The sequence below is a fragment of the Octopus bimaculoides genome, chromosome 24, assembly GCF_001194135.2.
Source record: "Octopus bimaculoides isolate UCB-OBI-ISO-001 chromosome 24, ASM119413v2, whole genome shotgun sequence".
In the NCBI taxonomy this organism is placed as follows: Eukaryota; Metazoa; Mollusca; class Cephalopoda; order Octopoda; family Octopodidae; genus Octopus; species Octopus bimaculoides.
Window position 1 is genome coordinate 17,247,595 of NC_069004.1, and position 19,736 is coordinate 17,267,330.

Consider the following 19,736-nt stretch of genomic DNA (forward strand, 5'->3'; position numbering starts at 1 on the left):
TTAGTTGAACTAATCGACCCCAGGACTTATTCTTTGTAAGCCTGGTACTTATTCTATTGGTCTCTTTTGCTGAACTGCTAAGTTATGGGGATGTAAACACACCAGCATCAAGTGATGGTGGGGGGACAAACACAGACACACAAACACATACACACATATATGACGGGCTTCTTTCAGTTTCTGTCTACCAAATCCACTCACAAGGCTTTGGTCAGCCAAAGGCTATAGTAGAAGACACTTGCCCAAGATGCCACACAGTAGGACTGAACCCGGAAACATGTGGTTGGTAAGCAAGCTACTTAGTACAGAGCCACTCCTGCGCCTATAATATATATATATATCCATATGCTTGTGTATACATTTAAACATTTATGCAAGTATGTACTTGCATATTGTAAGTGCATTAAATGGTAAGAAATTCTCATTGGTGTGTACATTCATACATGTGCTAATGTTTGTAATATGTGTCAGGATGTATAGATGCAAACACACACACACACACACACACACACACACACACACACACACACACACACACAAATGTAAATGTGTGTGTGTGTGTGTGTGCTTGAACATGCATGTAAATTCACTAAGTTTGTATGGTCTATTTGAATCCTGTCAGTTCATTAGTTGTTAACATTAAGGACAAATGTTAATTATTGATTAACTGAAGACTGTATGAAAGATTTCATAGAAAAGATAAAGTAACATGAGCTTACACTGTTCGTTTGTACCAAATGAACCAACCAGCATCAACATATCACTAAACAAACACCAACACCAACCAATGTCCACTTAGTATCAACCAACACCAACCAATGTCCACTTACAGAACTAAACAGGGTGAAAACCATGTGGACCACTGTGAGTAATATTTTTTGGCACTGGTACTTTTGGTTTACTTTTCTTTTCTTTTTCTTGTTTCAGTCATTAGATTGCGGCCATGCTGGGGCACCACCTTAAAGAATTTTTAGTCAAATGTATTGACACCAGTACTTATTTATTTTTGAAAGCCTGATACTTATTCTAGCTGTCTCTTTTGCTGAACCACTAATTTACAGGGACGTCAAGTGGTGACAGTGGGGGGAGATAAACACACACACACACACACACACACGCGCACACACACATGTACCCCATGGGCTTCTCTCACTTTCTGTCTACTAAATCCACTCACAAGGCTTTGGTTGGCCCAAGGCCATAGTAGAAGACACTTGCCCAAGGTGCCACAGAGTGGAACTAAACCTGGAACCATGTGGTTGGGAAGTAAGCATCTTACCACACAGCCACATCTGCATCTATCAATAATTTTCTTTTGTATCAGAGCAGTAAAAACATCGAAGTCAATATTTTTCCGACAAAAATAAGGCTTAGTGTCTATGAATATTCAACATTGGTATGGATGTGGTTCCTTGAAAGTGACCTTGTTAACCATTATGCATATTTTGGCACTTAGCTGGGATCACTGGTTCTCAAACAGATGAATACTAGCAACTCTCTTTCCTCACCCCACCCAATATCATTGAAATATTTTGCTCCCTGCTTTCTTCCCTCTTTCTTAACAAGAAGACAAAATAAAGTTTCCATCATAGTAAGCCTTCTTCCATCTTCACCGTGAGGTTGAGTACGTTTAAAAGTTTAAAGCCATTTTGAATTTATTAACCCTCTAGCATCATTCAGATTATTCTGTGAAATGTAATGCTTATTTAATTACATTGTTTTTTAATTAATCATGCTTTATCTTGTAGCTTCAAGATTTTAATGATGTAATTGTTTATTTTTAGAATGACATTGTAGGGTAGGTGTGAGAGGCAAAATCTGAACATAAAACAAGTAGAATATTTAGGTTCAAAAGGCGGAAAGCTGGCAGAAACATTAGCATGCCAGGCAAAATGCTTAGCTGTATTTTGTCTGTCTTTACATTCTGAGTTCAAATTCCACCGAGGTCGACTTTGCCTTTCCTCCTTTCAGGGTCGATAAATTAAGTACCAGTTATATACTAAGGTCGATCTAATCAGCTGGCCCCCTCGCCTAGAGTAGAAATGAATATTTAGGTTCAAGATGTCCAATTTAAATGTAATTTGTCTGCTCCATTTTCCATCCTCTCAGTCTTCTTAAGAAACACTGTGATAATGCCTCAATTTCATTAAAAAGATTTTATTCACAGAAGAACAAGTAAAGCAATGTGTAGAATGCAATTTTTTCTGCTTCAGAATAAAACATGGTGTTTATTTTTGTATGTTTTTCTCTTTACATTGTTTTATTTTTTTTTATTTAGATTTGTTTAATGTGTATTATGTTTTTCTGTTGGGTGTTGTGGGATCACTCAGTGGTGGCACAGACTCTGACTACACCAACTTATTAACTTAACACTAACCAGAATTGCCCAACACAAGTGAGTGGATTTAGTAGAAGGAAACTGAAAGAAATCCTCTTGTCTTGATATCAGGGTGATTGTTGTACATGAATATTGTTCATTTGCAATATTCTGCAAAAACATGTCTGGCCATGGGATAATATTACCTTGCTTGGAAAGAGGCAAGGGTTGGTGGCAGGAAGAGCATTCAACTGTAGAAAATCTGCCTCGATGCACTCTGTCCAACTCATGCAAGCATGGAAGAGTGGATATTAAAACAATGATGGTGATAATTCAAGCAGTTATTCAATGTATAAGCGTTTTTAATTTGCCTTGAAAAAAGGACACACAAGACAACAGAGTTCAAGATACTCTTAAAAAGGTGAAATGGTCATAGTTGGAATATATTTGACCAGAGCTCTACTTGATCTGGAGCTAAACATCAACAGAAAGGACCAAAAAACATCAACCAGTACCAGTCAGCAGGGAACTGATACAGGGTTACTATACTCACAAGAAAGAGCAAGCACATCACTTCTTAATGGGGAAGAAACATTGGATAATGTTGTCTTAGATATACCTAAACAAAAAAAAAAGAAAGAAAGAAAAGATGGATCTACCAAGGCAGGAACATCTTTGATCAAAGATTTGCTCAATCAGAATTAGGGATGACACATCAACACCAAAAATATTATCAGCACCATCACCACCATCAATAACAAATATACATCAACCAGCTTCAACCAACACCAGCAACAAAAATGAAACTTCTAGGTGGTTGCTCAGTCAGCTAGAAATAGCAGTGAAATTTCTCTGAAACTTATATATAGGGAGGACAAATTGGATAATAATGTAGTCATAGCTATGAGTAAAGCAAGGGATGGTCATAACTGGAATGCACAACCATTGCTGACCTAGGGTTAAATAACTAAGACAGCAAACACCAGCCATCAGTGCTATCTTAAGGCATGGGCATGTTGGGCAGTTGCTTGGGCCCCCTCTCCCACCACCACCGGGTCTGTGTAAGATGTGGTTGTGTATGCATGAGCCCAGGGCCCTACAATACTGTTATGAAGCCTCTACCAGCCATTACATTTGCAGTAAGAAATCTATAGAAACAAATACATTTGCGACAGTAATGACAACAACAATGATAACAATGATTTCAAATTTTGGCACAAATCCAGCAAGTTTGGGGGAGGGGGTAAGTCAATTGCATTGGCCCCAGTGCACAACTGGTACTCATTTTATCGATTCTGAACAGACAAAAGGTAAAATCAACCTCAATGGAATTTGAACTCAAAATGTAAAGATGGATGAAGTGCCATTAAACATTTTTCTCGGCATGCTAATGATTCCGCATGCTCACCACTTAAATAACAATAATGATTTCTTTTAACAACAACAACAACAAATAATAATAATAATAATGATAATTATTATTATTATTATTATTATCACTTCATTTATTAGCCGCTAAAGTCAAAATAATAATAATAATAGTCACAATGTAACTGATTGAATATCAATATTTAATCAGTTCGTTAACATAACTAGTCAATTAATCTTTTTCCTTACTCAAAGTAATTTCATAAGCACTTTAAGATTTCTATATTGATATGTATTGGCTGGTACTAGAACTGGTTGGAACTGGTTGGTACTGGTTGGTGTTGGTAAATCAGCAGAATCAGAAAAAATACTGGACAACATTCCTTGTGGCATTTAGCTGTGTTCCTTTATATTCTGGTTTCAAATCTGTCTGTGGTCAAAAGAATAAACCATAATCATTGCCTTGTGATTGGATATCAATACTGATATACAACTGATTGAATAATAATAATAATAATAATAATAATCATCATCATCATCATAATTATTTAACATCCACATTTCCATGTTTGAATGAGTCAGACAGAATTTATTGAAGCAGGTTTTTTCTATGGCTGGATGCTCTTCCTGTCACCAACTATCACCTGTTTCCAAGCAAGGTAATATTTCCTCACGACCAGACATGTTCTTGAAGAATATTGGAAATGAATGACTCTGCTTGCATGACAGGGACACTCCTTTACATCTGTTTTACAATGTCAAGACAAGGACACACATACACGACAGACTTTTTTCGTTTCCATCTCTCAAATCCATTCATAGCCTGGGACTATAGTAGAAAACACTCACCCAAGATTCCACACAGTGGGACTGAACCGGGAACCATGTCATTGGGAAGCAAATCACACAGCTACACCTATATTTAATTAGTCATTTAATATTTAATTAATTTGGTAACATAAACTTTAACACCTCTTATCATAATTCTATTTAATATTTCAGGATTTTAATATTGATAAGTTTTACGCTCTGAGTTGAAAATTTACTCAACAAGATGTGTACGTGTGTGTCTGTATGGGTGTGTGTGTGTGTGCGTGTGTGTGTGTGTGTGTGATGTATGGGGTATGCATATTTTTGTGTGTTTGATGCATAGGTATGTGTCAGTGGAAGTGGCAGTAGTAGTAGTGGTAGTGGTGGTGGTGGTGATGGTGGTGGTAGTGGTGGCAGTAATTGTAGACATAGTAGGAGTAGTAGTAGCAATAATTCTTTCTATTGGAAGTACAAGGCCTTGAACTTGGGGGAAGGGATTAAGTCAATTATATTGACCCCAGTGTGTAACTGGTACTTATTTAAGTGACCCCGAAAGGATGAAAAGCAAAGTTGACCTCAGCAGAATTTGAACTCAGAATGTAGCGACAGACAAAATACTGCTAGGCATTTCACCCGGCATGTTAATAATTCTGCCAGCTTTCCACGTTAAGCAGTAGTGGTAATAGTAGTAACACCAGCAGCAATAATAATAATAGTAGCAGCAGCAGCAACAGTAGTAGAAGTAGTACTAGCATCAACTGTAGTAGTGGCAGTAGTAGTAATAGTAGCAGCTTAGCCCTGCTGAGCCCTGATCAAGCAGCAGACCCATGCTTAAGAGTGTCCAATCACAACCTTCTCCCATCTTTTTATAGACATCTACCTGTGCAAAGTTCTGTGAGACCAAGATGATAGACTGTGGTCTGAAGGATATTTGGCTGTTATTTCTCACAAATCAAATGGTTCTCTCTCTCTCTCTCTCTCTCTCTTTCTCTCTCTCTCTCTCTCTCTCTCCACACATGCAACACATGTGTGTGTGTTTGTGTGTTCAGTATAGTGAGCATATGTACCAAAATGTGTCTGTGTGTCTGCAGGTACAGGTGTGGCTGTGTGGTAAGCAGTTTGCTTTTCAACCACATGGTTCCAGGTTCAGTCCCACTGCATGGCACCTTGGGCAAGTGTCTTCTACTATAACTCTGGGCTGACCAAAGCCTTGTAAGCGGATTTGATAGAGGAAACTGAAAGAAGCTCATCATGTGTGTGTATTTATGTATGTGTGTCTTTGTGTTTGTTCCCCATCACAGCTTGACAACTGGTGTTTGTTTGTTTACATCCACATCACTTAGTGGTTCAGTAAGAAAGGCTTAAAACAAAAAAATAAGTACTAGAGTTGATTTGTTTGACTAAACTCTGCATGGCCACAGTCCAATGGCTGAAACAAGTAAAAGATATGAGTGTGTGTGTGTGTGAGGTGGGTACAGGCATGGCTGAATGCTTATGAAGTTCATTTGCGGATCATGAAGTTCTGGGTTCAATACCACATGACAGCATGTTGAGCAAGTGCTTTAGATCACAGTGTCAGATCAACCAAAACCTTCTGAGTGAAATTGGAGACAGAAACTGTGTTGAAGCCTGTTGGATGGGTGGTTGTATGTATCATTGATAGGCCCGGGCTCCTTGTCACACAACATCACGTGTATGTTTTATTACATCGAGGGCACAGTTGCCTGTGGAATAATCAGCCATTTACTGGTTCAATGAGGTAACTGTCCTATTCACCAAACAGAACAACCATCAGAACTGATGGAAGATCCATTTAAAGAAAAACATGGGTGTATATGTGTATGTGGGTATATATATGTGTGTGTGTGAGAGTGTGTGTGTGTGCACGTGTGTGTGTGTTTTGTACATGGGTTTGTGTATGTGTATGACAGTGCAGACGAGCATGTGTGTATATGTACAAATGTGGGAGTGTATATACAAGGGAGTGCTAAAAAGTTCCTGGTTTGGGGTAAAAAAAAATACACTCAATTATGATTTTATTTTACATATTCCCTTCTCAGATTCACACACTTATTGCAGTGGTCCTTCAGATTTACTAAGATCTGTAAAAGAACTCAGAAGTTTTGGCCTCCAACCAGGCCTTTCACAAAACCCTTAAAGCCAGGAACTTTTCAGTACCCCCTCATATATATGTGTGTATGTACATGGGTGTGTATATATATATATATATATATATATATGCCTGTGTACATGGAGGTGTATATATGTATGTGAGTGTATAGTAGTATATAATGTATTATGACTTACAACAACAAAGACTTGATGGGATAATTACCCGTAATATAATGGGGTTGATCTTATTGACTATAATTCTCACTACAACTCTGTTTTGATACAAAAATAAACCTTGCATCAGGTTAAATGATATCAGTATACAGTAACACCTTGATTAGCACATGAGATATGTTCCTAAAAATGCAGTGTTAAATGAAATAGCACTATATGAGGTCATTATTTTAAGATAGTGTAAATAGAAGTTCAAGTTGTGGTGGTCATGGTAGAGATGCATTTACTCATAAGTATGGTTAACCAAGGCAGACCTGAAATTAAACATTAACAGTTTATTGGAAATCAAACCAAACCAATGAGAGGAGATCTATGTGGTTTATCAATTTACTAGAAATATCAGCAAAATCTCCCTTAACCTACATCCTACCTAATAAAAGACTAAAGAATGAAGGATATACTGGATAATGAATTCTGATGAGACAAAATAGGACAAAGCTAATATTAAATAATGTAGCCTTACACATACATAGACATGTGGTAAGAAGTTTGCTTTCCAGCCACATTGTTCTGGATTCAATCCCACTGCATGGCACTTTGGGTAGGTGTTTTCTACTATAGTTTCATGCCGACCAAAGCTTAATTAGTTGATTTGGTAGGCAGAAACTGGAAGCTGAACTGAAAGAAGCCCATCGTGTGTGTGTGTGTGTATTTGTCTCTGTGTTTGTCCCACCACCAGCACTTAACAGATGTTGGTTTGTTTACACTTACATAACTTAGTGGCTCGCCATTAGAGATCAACAGAATCATTATCGAGCTTAAAATAAATATAACTGCTGGGATCAGTTTGTTCAACTAAAGTTCTACAATGTAGTGCCCCAGTGTGGCCATGATCCAATGACTGAAATAAGAAAAATATTTTAAAAATATTCCTAGAAGACTGGACAGTCATGACTGGAAAACCTTTAGGTCACACATAGACTGGCTTGATAAGAGTTGACCCAGGGTTAAATAGAAACAAATGCTTGGAAGCTGGGAAACACTCCACCCACTCAAACATTTATGCCTGTTAATTAGATTACACAGTCTGTTGTAAGATTGTTATCAGTGAGTAATGACGGAGTGTTTAAATAATCTAAAACTGGTTCGGGATAGATTTCATTGGGGAAATAAATACACAATCTAATTGATTTTCATTGAGTTGTTCTACGTAGTGATTCACAAGTACCTTTAGCATTGAAATGACATAGAAAACTTTTTTTTTTATTCCGTCAGTTTTGTTTTTATATATAATACTATCTTTGCTAGTTTTGTTGCGAATATCTTTTGATATAAAATAATAATAATAATAAGAAGAAGAAGAAGAAGAAGAATATAGTAATAATAATGGTTTCATATTTTGCCTCAAGGGCAGCAGTTTTGGGGGAGGGGATGAGTCAGTTATATTGACCCCAGTATTCAACTGGTATTTATTTTATCAACCCCAAAAGGATGAAAGTTAAAGTTGACCTTGGTGAAATTTGAACTCAGAATGTAGCGATGGGCAAAATACTGCTGAGCATTTCATCTAGTGCACTAATGATTCTGCCAGCTTGCTACCATAAATGATGAGGAGGATGATGATGATGATGATGATGGTGATGATGATGGTGATGATGATGATGGTGATGGTGATGGTGATGATGATGATGATGATGTCAGAATTAATCTATATACAGTGAGACAGAAGTTTTAAAAAATAGCAAATTAGAAAGGACCAGGCCCGGATGGAGTTCAAGGCTATGAGCTGAAGAATTTTACACAGTTGCATGAAAGGATTATTGCGCAACTGGATGACTTTGTGCAGCAAGGTCACATTCCTGCCTGGATGACAAGTGGATGAATGCTGCCATGTTTCAAGGATCCCTTGAAAGGGAACTTGCATCAAATTTTCGACCTATAACCTGTTTACCACTTGTATGGAAGCTTATGACCAGTGGAAGAGTTATACACCCATCTGAAAAGTAACAATCTACGACCAGAAGAACAGAAAGGATGCAGGAAAGCGAGTAAGGCAACAAAAGATCATTTATTATTTGATAAAATGACAATTAGAAATTGTAGACACAGATTGACAAGACTGAATGTAGCATGGCTAGATTACAAAAAAGCATATGACATGGTACCACACATGTGGTAAACCAATGAGTATGTTTGAAATAGCAAAAAACATAGAGAAAATGCATAATGAAAGTATGAAACATTGGAATACTGAACTGATTAGAGGAAAACTAAAACTTGGAAAAGTGAACATCAGACATGGAATATTCCAAGGTGATAGCTTATCTCCATTACTATTCATATTAACCATGTCACCACTCACTATGATACTACGAAAAGTTAGAATTGCTTACGGTTTCGGAAAATTAAATGGTCAGATAAATTATTTCCTTTTCATGGATGATATAAAAGTTTATGTGGAAAAGGAGAAACAGTTTGGAAGTGTTGTACATACTATCTGCATTTTCTCAAATGACATAGGTATGGAATTTGGGACAGAAAAGTGCACTATATTGAAAATGAAATGAGGAAGATTTGAAAGAAGCCAGGGAATTGAAATGCCAAATGGACGAACAATGAGAGCAATTGAGAAAGGATAGTGGTATTAGTACTTGGGAATACTGGAAGCAGACGAAATAAAAAAAAATGAAGAAATGAAATCAATGACCAGTAGCGAGTACACAAGAAGAGTAAGAAAATTATTGCAGTCAAAGCTGAATTCAAAAAATCTTATTGAAGCAATAAATTCAAGAGCAATATCCTTAATTTGATATGGAGTTGGAATTATAGACGGGACCAAAAATGGTATAAAGAAACTTGCCAGAAAAATTAGAAAGTTGTTGACAATGTATGGTGCCTACCATCTGAAAGCCTAGATCAAGATGGAAGAGGCTTAATAGCAATAGAAGAATGTGTACAGATGGAAAGAAAAGTGTAGTAGAATATTTACAGAGCAGTACAAAAAAACTACTTAAGGCAATAAATAAAGAACATTTGATCAAACATGTAATAGGAGAAAAGGACAAGAATGAAATACAAAGAGAGCACGTCTGATAGATTGAAGAGAAACCTCTGCATGGCCAATTTTGGAGAGCCACTTAAGACGTATGTGGAACAAAATCCTGGGCTTGGTTATAAAAGGGGCAATTGAAGTAGAACCTAATTGTAGCAGCCCAAGATCAAATGGTAAAAACAAACAACTTGAGAAAAAATAATAATGGAGAGAATGTGTCAGAAAAATGTAAAGCCTATGGAATTTGAAATGAGACAGTGGCACACATTGTGACAGAATGCCTCAAGTTGGCACAAAAAAGAATATGAAAAAAAAGGTATTGGAAGGGTGATGCCTACCCTGCATGCAGATAAATTTTTTTGCAAATAATAATGCATTGTTTACCCATTCTTTTCAATTGAACTGAATTAAGCTTTTTTTTATAAGTATCACAATTATAAGTATTTACACTCTGGTGAAATTAAGAAATCAAGTCGTAAATAAGCGAAAACCTCAAACCTATCAGAGTACACATGCGTACGTGCCCGCACACACACACACACACACACACAGAGTTGCACTGGTGCATTGGGAACAGTAAGCAAAGATATAGACAAATGGCTGAAGGAAATTGGAATAGAATGCCCAGTAGAGCTCCTACATAAAGTTTGTCTCTTAGGGACAGCATGGATTATCAGGAGGGTTCTAAGCAGTTGAAAGACTGCTGAAAACTTGTGAATATGTAAGATTACAGGTAGTAACCTACTACCCACATAAATCCTACCAGGAATAAAACCGAACCTGAGCCAAACCAAACTAATAATAATCTCAAAAAGATTGGTGCAAGTGTGGAGGTAGAACACCTACAAAAATCAGCATTGCTTGGAACTGCAAAAATTCATCACAGGGTTCTTGAAGCATCACCAGTAAACAAGTGTCACCTTAGTCTGCTCTGGCTGCGGACACCCTGGCACTTTCTGTCACACCCAGCGAAATAAGCTGAGAGTTTTCATCAAATAATCATAATAATAATAAAAGGGGGGGAAATACTCACTATTAAATGATAAAATTGCAAGAATGTAGGAAATGAAGAGAGTAACTGTTATCCTAGAGTTGTAGGGGACACTTGGAACATTAACAGCAAAATGCTGCCAAGTATTTTACCAGGCGTGCTAACAATTCTGTCAGCTCAACACCTTAAAAATAATTATGATGATGATGATGATGATTTCTTTTATTTTCCACAGTGGCACTTGATGAGGGGGTCATTACAAAGAGTTAAGAATTTGTGTTGGGGTTTACATGAAAGATGAAGGAAAGAAAGGGAGAGGAGTGGGAAATTAAATAAAAGTATACATAGGCCTAGGAGTGGCTGCGCGGTAAGTAGCTTGCTTACGAACCACATGGTTTCGGGTTCAGTCCCACCACGTGGCATCTTGGCCAAGTGTCTTCTATAGCCTCGGGCCGACCAAAGCCTTGTGAGTGGATTTGGTAGACGGAAACTGAAAGAAGCCTGTCGTATATATGTATATGTATATATATATATGTATATATATATATATATATATATGTATGTGTGTCTGTGTTTGTTCCCCCAACATTGCTTGACAACTGATGCTGGTGTGTTTACATCCCTGTAACTTAGCGGTTCGGCAAAAGCGACCAATAGAATAAGTACTAGGCTTTCAAAGAATAAGTCCTGGGGGTCAATTTTCTCAACTAAAAGCAGTGCTCCAGCATGGCCACAGTCAAATGACTGAAACAAGTAAAAGAGTAAAAGTGAGCACATTTATGATGCAGTGCTCCTGATACTTGAGAAACTTCCAAATAGGGCCAATCAAGGAAACCCTCAAATCCAGGATCACCTTGACCATCAAGGGCACAATACCCTGCCTTACTGTCATACTCCAAACTATAGGGGTATACTTAGAGTAGGTCCTTTTGCCTTAACAGTCTTTGTCGTAGTCACCCATATTTTGACAAATTCATTGGGAGAGAGAGGGTACTTCTCACTCCACCCCCACTTTTCTTTCTTAGTGGACCTTAGTGGGATTGTTTGAAGAGGAATGTGTCTAGCCTCAATCCTTTCAATCTTGTCCACTACACAACTTCCTTCACCATAGCCACTAGGCAGATGGACACTGCCTGCCTCACAGGTGGTGGGGCAATGCTGATCATGGACTTGGCTGATGGCTGGATTTGTTCTTCACATGACAACAGCTGTTTCATGTAATTCCACAGTTCAGCCACACTTGGACACTGCACAAGGGCATGCAGAGTGATTTTGTCACCCTGCATGCATTTCAGATAGTTGCACTTGGCAGCAGTGGGTGGTTTCAAAATTGAACTTGGGTAAAATTTAACCGATGACTGAAGAGCTCCCCCACCACTGCACCATGTAGTTACTCAACTGATTTCCCTTGAATCACAGTGCCGAAAGCAACAACACACTGGGCTTTGTAGTTCTAGATATAAAAAAGAAAAGAAAAATAAACAGGATGGTCACTGGTGGAATGCCTTTGATCATAAGTCTGTCAAATCAGGTTGGATTTGGGAATTAAACAAAAACTACTACTACTACTACTGCTGCTGCTGCTATTGTCACCAGTGCTGCCACCACTACTTCTACCATTGCCACCACCACTACCACCACCACCACCACCACCACCACCACCACTGTTACCCCTACTCTGTTGCTGCTGCTACTACTACTACTACTACTTATTTATTGGTATATTGTCTGAAGAATATTCTTTACAGCTGTATGTCTTTCCTATAGCAGTGAAAACCTCGCTGTAAACTATCAAATTCTTTGGTAATTAATTTTATCGTGTTTTATTTCACCAAAACTGTTAAATGTAAATTTTTATGAGATGTAACTCTGAAACATGTGTACAATATGTACCTATTCCTCTCTTTGGCTCTTTTACTGTTCACTATTCTGTCTTCTTGTATTTTATCTTGTGTACTATGCATGTACTTTTGGATATCAATGCTGTCTTTCCTTGATTTAATTGCTACTTTCTATCCCTGCTTTTACCCTTTTCCAACAAGCTGTAGGGGGCCTGAGCATTGTATACAATAAGCTCATTATTATTATAAAACCGAAAGAGGTGAGTTGGCTGAGTCCTCCGCATACCAGACAAAATGCTTCCCTTCATTTCCATCAGCTTCATGTTCTGAGTTCAAATTCTACCGAGGTCGACCTCACCCTTTGTCTTTCATTGTTTTGGAGTCGATAAATATCAGTTGAGCACTGGGGTCAATGTAAATGACTAGCCACCCACTTCCTTTGCACCCAAATTTTTGGCCTTGTGCCTATTGTAGAAAGGATTATTATTATAAAATCGAAATATTTACTGAATGTAGGCTCCAGTGGTGTTCATGTTATATAATACCTAAATTTTTATGGAAAGTAAAAAGTAAATATTTATAGACCGTGTGACAGAATCCAAGAATTTGAAACTTACATATTAATACCAGTCAGATGGGGTGGAGTTAAGGATTATCAATGATTAAAATAGATACTTTATTTGCAGCATAATTTTGTGAAAAACACAAAACTGAAATAACTGTTAGATAATTACATTTGCATTGAACTGCAGAAGATTAATCTGAATCTGTTTGCTCTACAAACAGATTTGTAGGGCATATCTGTTTACCCTCTGCCTACAGGTGGAGAAGGTTGTATTATTTGAGTCCCAAATATTTATAGAATGTGAGACCTAAATATTTGTATAATATCTAAACAGCCAACACATTCCCGGCAACAGCTGAGATGACAATGGACAAATGAATATGTATAATAAATATTTAATGGGTGTTGCTAGGCCACCATCAAATGGTTTCTCATTATCTAAACCAGGAGTTCCTACTCTTTTGAATGTGTTGACCCCATCACTGACTTACATGGCCTTCATTCAGCTCGGTCAAATGCTCAGTAAAATATTAGTATGAGAACTTTCAAAGTTTACCTTTTACCTGTTAATTATTTCAATCAATCGACCGTGGCCATGCTGGAGCACTGCTTTGAGGGGTTTAAATGAATAAATTGACCCCGGTACTTATTGTTTAAGCCTGCTACTTATTCTAGTGGTTTGTCTTTGTTGAACTGTAAAGTTATAAGGACATAAACAAACCATCACCAGTTGTCAAGTGGTGGTAGTGGTGGTAGTGGGGGACAAATACAAACACAAAAACACACACACATAGATACATACATATACATATTTCTCATTGATAATGGCATTTCCTATTGATAGTGGTATTTCCCATTGATAACGAATAAAGAACCAGAAACGTGTCGGAATCCAATGGGTGGGGGGCAGCACTGGGCAGATATAGTGTTATTACACCTTTTTACCACGGTGACTGCAGTGAATTTGTGTTTAGAAGTTGAAATATGTCACAAACATATTCTAACCTAAAGCTTGCTTTTGCCTAAACACTGTTTGCCACTGCTGTAACTTTTTCTGACTTGGCAGTCTAATGGTACAACTCAGTCAATGCTGTTGACTGTGTTTTAAAGCTACAGCTTTATTTAAGTCTGATCAGAGTTGCCTCTCTTTGGTATTTCCCATTGGTAATGGCTAAAGAGCTAGAAGCATGTGTGGGAATCCAGCAGGGAGTAGCACTGGACAGATATGGCATATTTTTACACATTTTTACCATGGTAACTGCAGTGAATTTGCTTTAGAAGTTGAAATTTGTCACAAACACACAAATACACACACACACACACACATGATGGATTTCTTTTAGTTTCTGTCAACCAAATCTACTCACAAGGTTTTGGTCAGCCTGGAGCTTTAGTACAAGACATTTCCCCAAGGTGTCATGCAGTGGGGCTGAGCCCCAAACTATGTCGTTGAAAGCTTCTTACAGTACATATTGGGGAAAAAATTAAGAAATATTTTCCTCTACTACATGTGTAGCTTCATGACATAGGAAAGTTGCCAAATCATGAAAAGTGTTCTTTGTTATGTTTGTGTCATGCCTTGGTGACACATGGTAAGTTACTTTGGCTGTCACTGCTTTTCCATGTCACAAAGGCAGGGATTATAGATCTTTTATCTTTTGTGCATTTCTGTTATTGGACTGTGGCCATGCTGGGGCACTGCCTTGAAAGGTTTAGTTGAATAAATCAACTCCAGTAATTATCTTTTTAAGCTTAGTACTTATTCTATCAGTCTCTTTTGCCAATCCACTAAGTTATGGGGGACATAAACAAACTAACACCAGTTGTCAAGTGTTGATGGGTGACAAAATACACACACACGTGTGTGTGCACACATACACACATATATATATATATTCGACAGGTTTCTTTTGAGTTTCTGCTCATCAAATTTGCTCAGAAACTTTGGTCAGTCCAGGGCTATAGTAGTAAATGCTTGCCTGAGATGCCATGCAGTGGGATTGAACCTGTGAATATGAGGCTGGAAAGCAAACTTCTTACAACCAAGCCTATGTGACAAGAAGTTTGCTTGAGTGTTCAAATTTTAAGATTTCAAATTTAAAATTTGTCAACCTCCTGGACTTTATTGATGCTTTATATCAGCCACTTTAGGAACCTTTGTTTGAATCTCTGGTGGAATATTCAGTCAAACATGGATAATCTTTCTTCAGATTAATGGTAACAGCTGGGAATTGCAACTGTAAAGAAGAGTAAAGGAAGTCAGGTGCATTTACTAGGGACTGAACTATTGTCACACCTTACCAAAATTAGGGATAAAAACTCACCTATAGCCATTATCACCTTTAAACCAATGAGGGAAGCCTCTGTGTGATCACTTGATGTGTTATAAAATGACAGGATGGTCATACTTGGAACACCCTTGGTTATGAATTTGGTGCTAAACATCATTGTCATCAACACTATCACCACCGACCATCCACCACCACCACCACCACCACAACAACAACAACAACTATAATAAATCTTCTGTTCTGAACATTATTTTGACAGCTTTTAGTTTCTTATTTTATTTATTTGAAGATTTGCACAAACTTCCCTGCAGTCTGCTGCTATTGGATTTGCTTAGTTGCTATGACAACCCTCCCCACTCCATCCTCTTTTTCCTCCTCCTCCAAAGCAGTGTGTCACTCCCCTATCCACCTCCACCCACCTTCAATTACCCTTCTTGTCTACAATTCCTAATCTGTACACCATATAATAACAAACATTCCCTAACTACACTCTATTATAAATTCTCACTGTTGTTGTCAGATATTGTTACAACATGCTAACGAAGACAAAACAGTTGGTTGTGTCTTCGTTAGCATAGACACTTACTTAATGACTTCATTTCCATGAAGAGAGAAAACAAGACCCACACAAAAGACAGATAAACAGTACGAGAAGACAAGGAGGCTAAAGAGTCAGGGAGGTGTTTGTTTTGGCTAATTAATTAACTCAAGGAGGTGTTTATTTGTTATTTGATTCAGCTAATTAATTAACTGAAGAAGGTGGTGATCACTTCTTGATGATGTCTATCTGAAATTCACCAGAGAAACACATTCTGTTACAATTAATTATTATATTTATAATTGTACATATAATTATTGAGATCTTGACTCCCAGTAGTATTGTAAAAGTGCTGTCATAATTGTTGTTGTTGTTGGCACTCCGTCGCTTACGACGTCAAGGGTTCCAGTTGATCCGATCTCAACCGAACAGCCTGCTCGTGAAATTAACATGCAAGTGGCTGAGCTCTCCACAGACACATGTACCCTTAATGTAGTTCTCGGGGAGATTCAGCGTGACACAGCATGACAAGGCTGAACCCCCCCCCCCCCGAATTACAGGCACAACAGAACCAGGAAGTAAGAGTGAGAGAAAGTTGTGGTGAAAGAGTACAGCAGGGTTCGCCACCATCCCCTGCCGGAGCTTCGTGGAGCTTTAGGTGTTTTTGCTCAATAAGCACTCACAACGCCCGGTCTGGGAATCGAAACCGCGATCCTATGACCGTGAGTCTGCTGCCCTAACCACTGGGCCATTGCGCCTCCACTGTCATAATATACAGAATATATTTGGCATTTTATGCAATATGCTAAATAAGGTTAGGCAGTTAATGATTTTAAACTGCATCCTTGTTTTGAAGTTCCAGGGTTTTGAAGAGTGTGGGACCACCTCTTGGCCACTCTTGTTCCCAGATCTATTCTTACCCTGAGCAGTATCTGTCAGTGTTCCAGCAATGAGTTTAATAGCATGTAACACCTGAGCCATATATTGAAATCATGGGATGGAGTATGGTGAATGTGAACTATTTTGGCAAACGTATCTTATTGAGCCAATGGTGAATATTACGAGATGCTGAGTGGCTGAACAAACTGCAAATGACCAAAACCAACCAGTGCAGTTAGCAAACCATTGCTATCATCTGTAACTGCAGCATGTGTAGATGAGATGTTTCAGATGTCAAAAGGTATCAATGTGATTAAAACCTAGGCTAGACATTTATGCAGCATCACTCGATAGGGACATCTGATATGGAAGAGGTGCATTAATCCGGGTGGAGTGCCTGACTGAAGGAGGAGGAGGACAATGACAATGATGTTAGATTAGGCAGTTAATGGCTCACATTGTTATTACACAAAGTTTTTCAAAGGTATGAATGCACTCGTCTCAATCAGATACCTGCAGAAAACTGATGAATTAAACTCATGCTTTCATGACCTCATCAATCACTGATAAGATCCTCCACATATGTGTGAAACCAGTTCAGCTGATCCCACTTTTCCTACCCACCAAATAAGATGTTTATGTGCAGTCAGGGGTAGACTCTATATCTTATAGGGTACAGTATAACAAATGTGTGTGTGTGTGTAGTGGTTGGCATTAGGAAAGGCATCCAACCACAGAAACTTTGCCAAATCAGACAGGAGTCTGGTGCAGCTCCCCAGCTTGTCAGTTCTGGTCAAGCTGTCCAGCCGAGGCCAGCATGGACAACAGACATTAAAGGATAACGATGACCACACACACACACACACACACACACACACACACACACACACACACATGTAGAAAAGGTTGATAATGACAGCAAATTTTATCAGTCACTGAAAATTTTTTTTTCAAGACTTTATATATTTTTAGTTTACCTTGTGGGCGGGGAATTTGTAGTTTAATAGTGTATTTATGAGGCATATAATAATCAGCTTTATGGATTATTTGATTGGATGAACATAAAAAAAAAGATATGCCAAAAAAGAAATAGAATAAGGAGAGGGAAAAGAAGAAAAAGCCAAACAAGGCAAATGTCTCCTTCTTCGTGACATATGGGTTACAGGAGTGGCTCTTTGACTTAAAGGTACAGTCTATCTGATAGGTTTCCATCGTTTCTTTGTGTCCAACTTCACTCATAAAGCTTGGAGCAAGTATGGAGGCTTATGGTTAAAGATACTTTCTAAACACACCAAACACTGGAAACAAACCCAGCACCTCACAATTGCACAGAAAAGTGTTTTCTATATTAATCTTTGGTTAATGAATAATAAAATTCGATATTGAAAGACTAAACAGAAGTCACATTTCTATACTGGCCTTAACCCTTCACCATTCGGATTAAGCCAAAAGAAAAAAATTACTTTAGCTCTTCACTGGATGTTGTGACATACAAGACCCACACAAACTCTCTCATCATTAAATTAGATGCTATGACAACAGGTGAGTTTGAAAATTTTTTTAAAAGAACTGTTTTTATAGCACAGGCTCAAGCATCCTCTATGGTTAAGAAGCTAACTTTGTAACCACGTGGTTTTCAGTTCAATTCCATTGTGTAGCATCATGAGCAAGTCTCTTCCACTATAGCCCTAGGCTGACCAATGACTTGTGAACAAATATGGTAGATGGAAGCTGTCTGGAACCCTGTTGAGTGTGTGTGTGTGTGTGTGTGTGTGTGTGTGTGTGTGTGTGTGTGTGTGTGTGTCACACACTACCACCACAAAACAACCAGTGCTAGTTTGTTTACATCCCTGTAACCTTGTGGTTTGGCAATAGAATAAGTACCTGACTTTAAGAAAAAGCCCCAAAGTACTAAAGATCAATTCATTCAACTAACACCATTCAAGGTGGTGCTCCAGCATGGCCATAGTCCAATGAGTGATACAAGAAAAAGATAGCCTTGTATGATCTGGGTTTTATTTTTATTCACTTTGGACAGCAAGACATGGAAACATTTCCAAACTGGCCCATCTCAAAAGAAAAACGACCCACCCTACTCACCCCACATAGTTCTGCAGGGTCATTCCTGCAAGAAATTGCAGTCAAACAGCCTCTACAAATCTCAGTCTCTGTTGTCTTAGGTGAAAAAAGGAAGGCAGGCATAATAGCCCCCGGCTAGGGGCTACCTAATAACAACAACAACAATAACAATAAGTACGACAACCAAAACAGGTTCAAGATCTCCAACTACTACAGCAAATTCCAGGAAACAACAGCAACTAAGCAATTATGGCAACAACATGAACACTACCACCACCACCACTGCTACGATTACTACTCCTATCACCAGCATCAAGAACATCAACAACAAGCCTTTATCAATTACATGTTCATGTTAGCTGGCGATCTCATGTGTGTAAATGTTTTTACTCCGACTGGTGAAACAGGTGGTAATGGATGTGGAGTTTGTTCTTGGTCAGTAATTGGTCAAGACTAGTTTTACAACAACAAAAATGACCCGGAAAGAAAAAAAAAAAAGGTAAAATAAAAAAAAGCAAAGAAAAAATAAAAAGAAAGAAAGAGAGGCAGCAAATGAGATTCCTGAAATGAAATGTTCTCTTCACATGTGTTCTTCCTCATTGTTTCCTAGATTCTGAAAGAAAGATTTACTGATTTTTAGAGATTTATGGTTTTGCAGTGAATGGCACCGCTGCCACCACCATCACCACCACCAACACCACCAACAACAACAGCACAAC

General features: G+C 38.2%; 1 protein-coding gene and 1 long non-coding RNA gene across 5 annotated transcripts in view; one reads left to right on the forward strand and one right to left on the reverse strand.

The window, feature by feature from the left end:
* LOC106879130 (uncharacterized) overlaps positions 1–19,736 on the forward strand; it is a 74,801-nt gene that overhangs the window by 36,746 nt on the left and 18,319 nt on the right. The window lies entirely within an intron of this gene.
* Positions 3,926–15,713, reverse strand: LOC128250692 (uncharacterized). The gene is made up of 3 exons (XR_008266694.1): positions 15,555–15,713; positions 4,535–4,601; positions 3,926–4,115 (listed from the first exon to the last, which is right to left on the reverse strand). It is a non-coding gene; the product is annotated as an uncharacterized LOC128250692 (long non-coding RNA).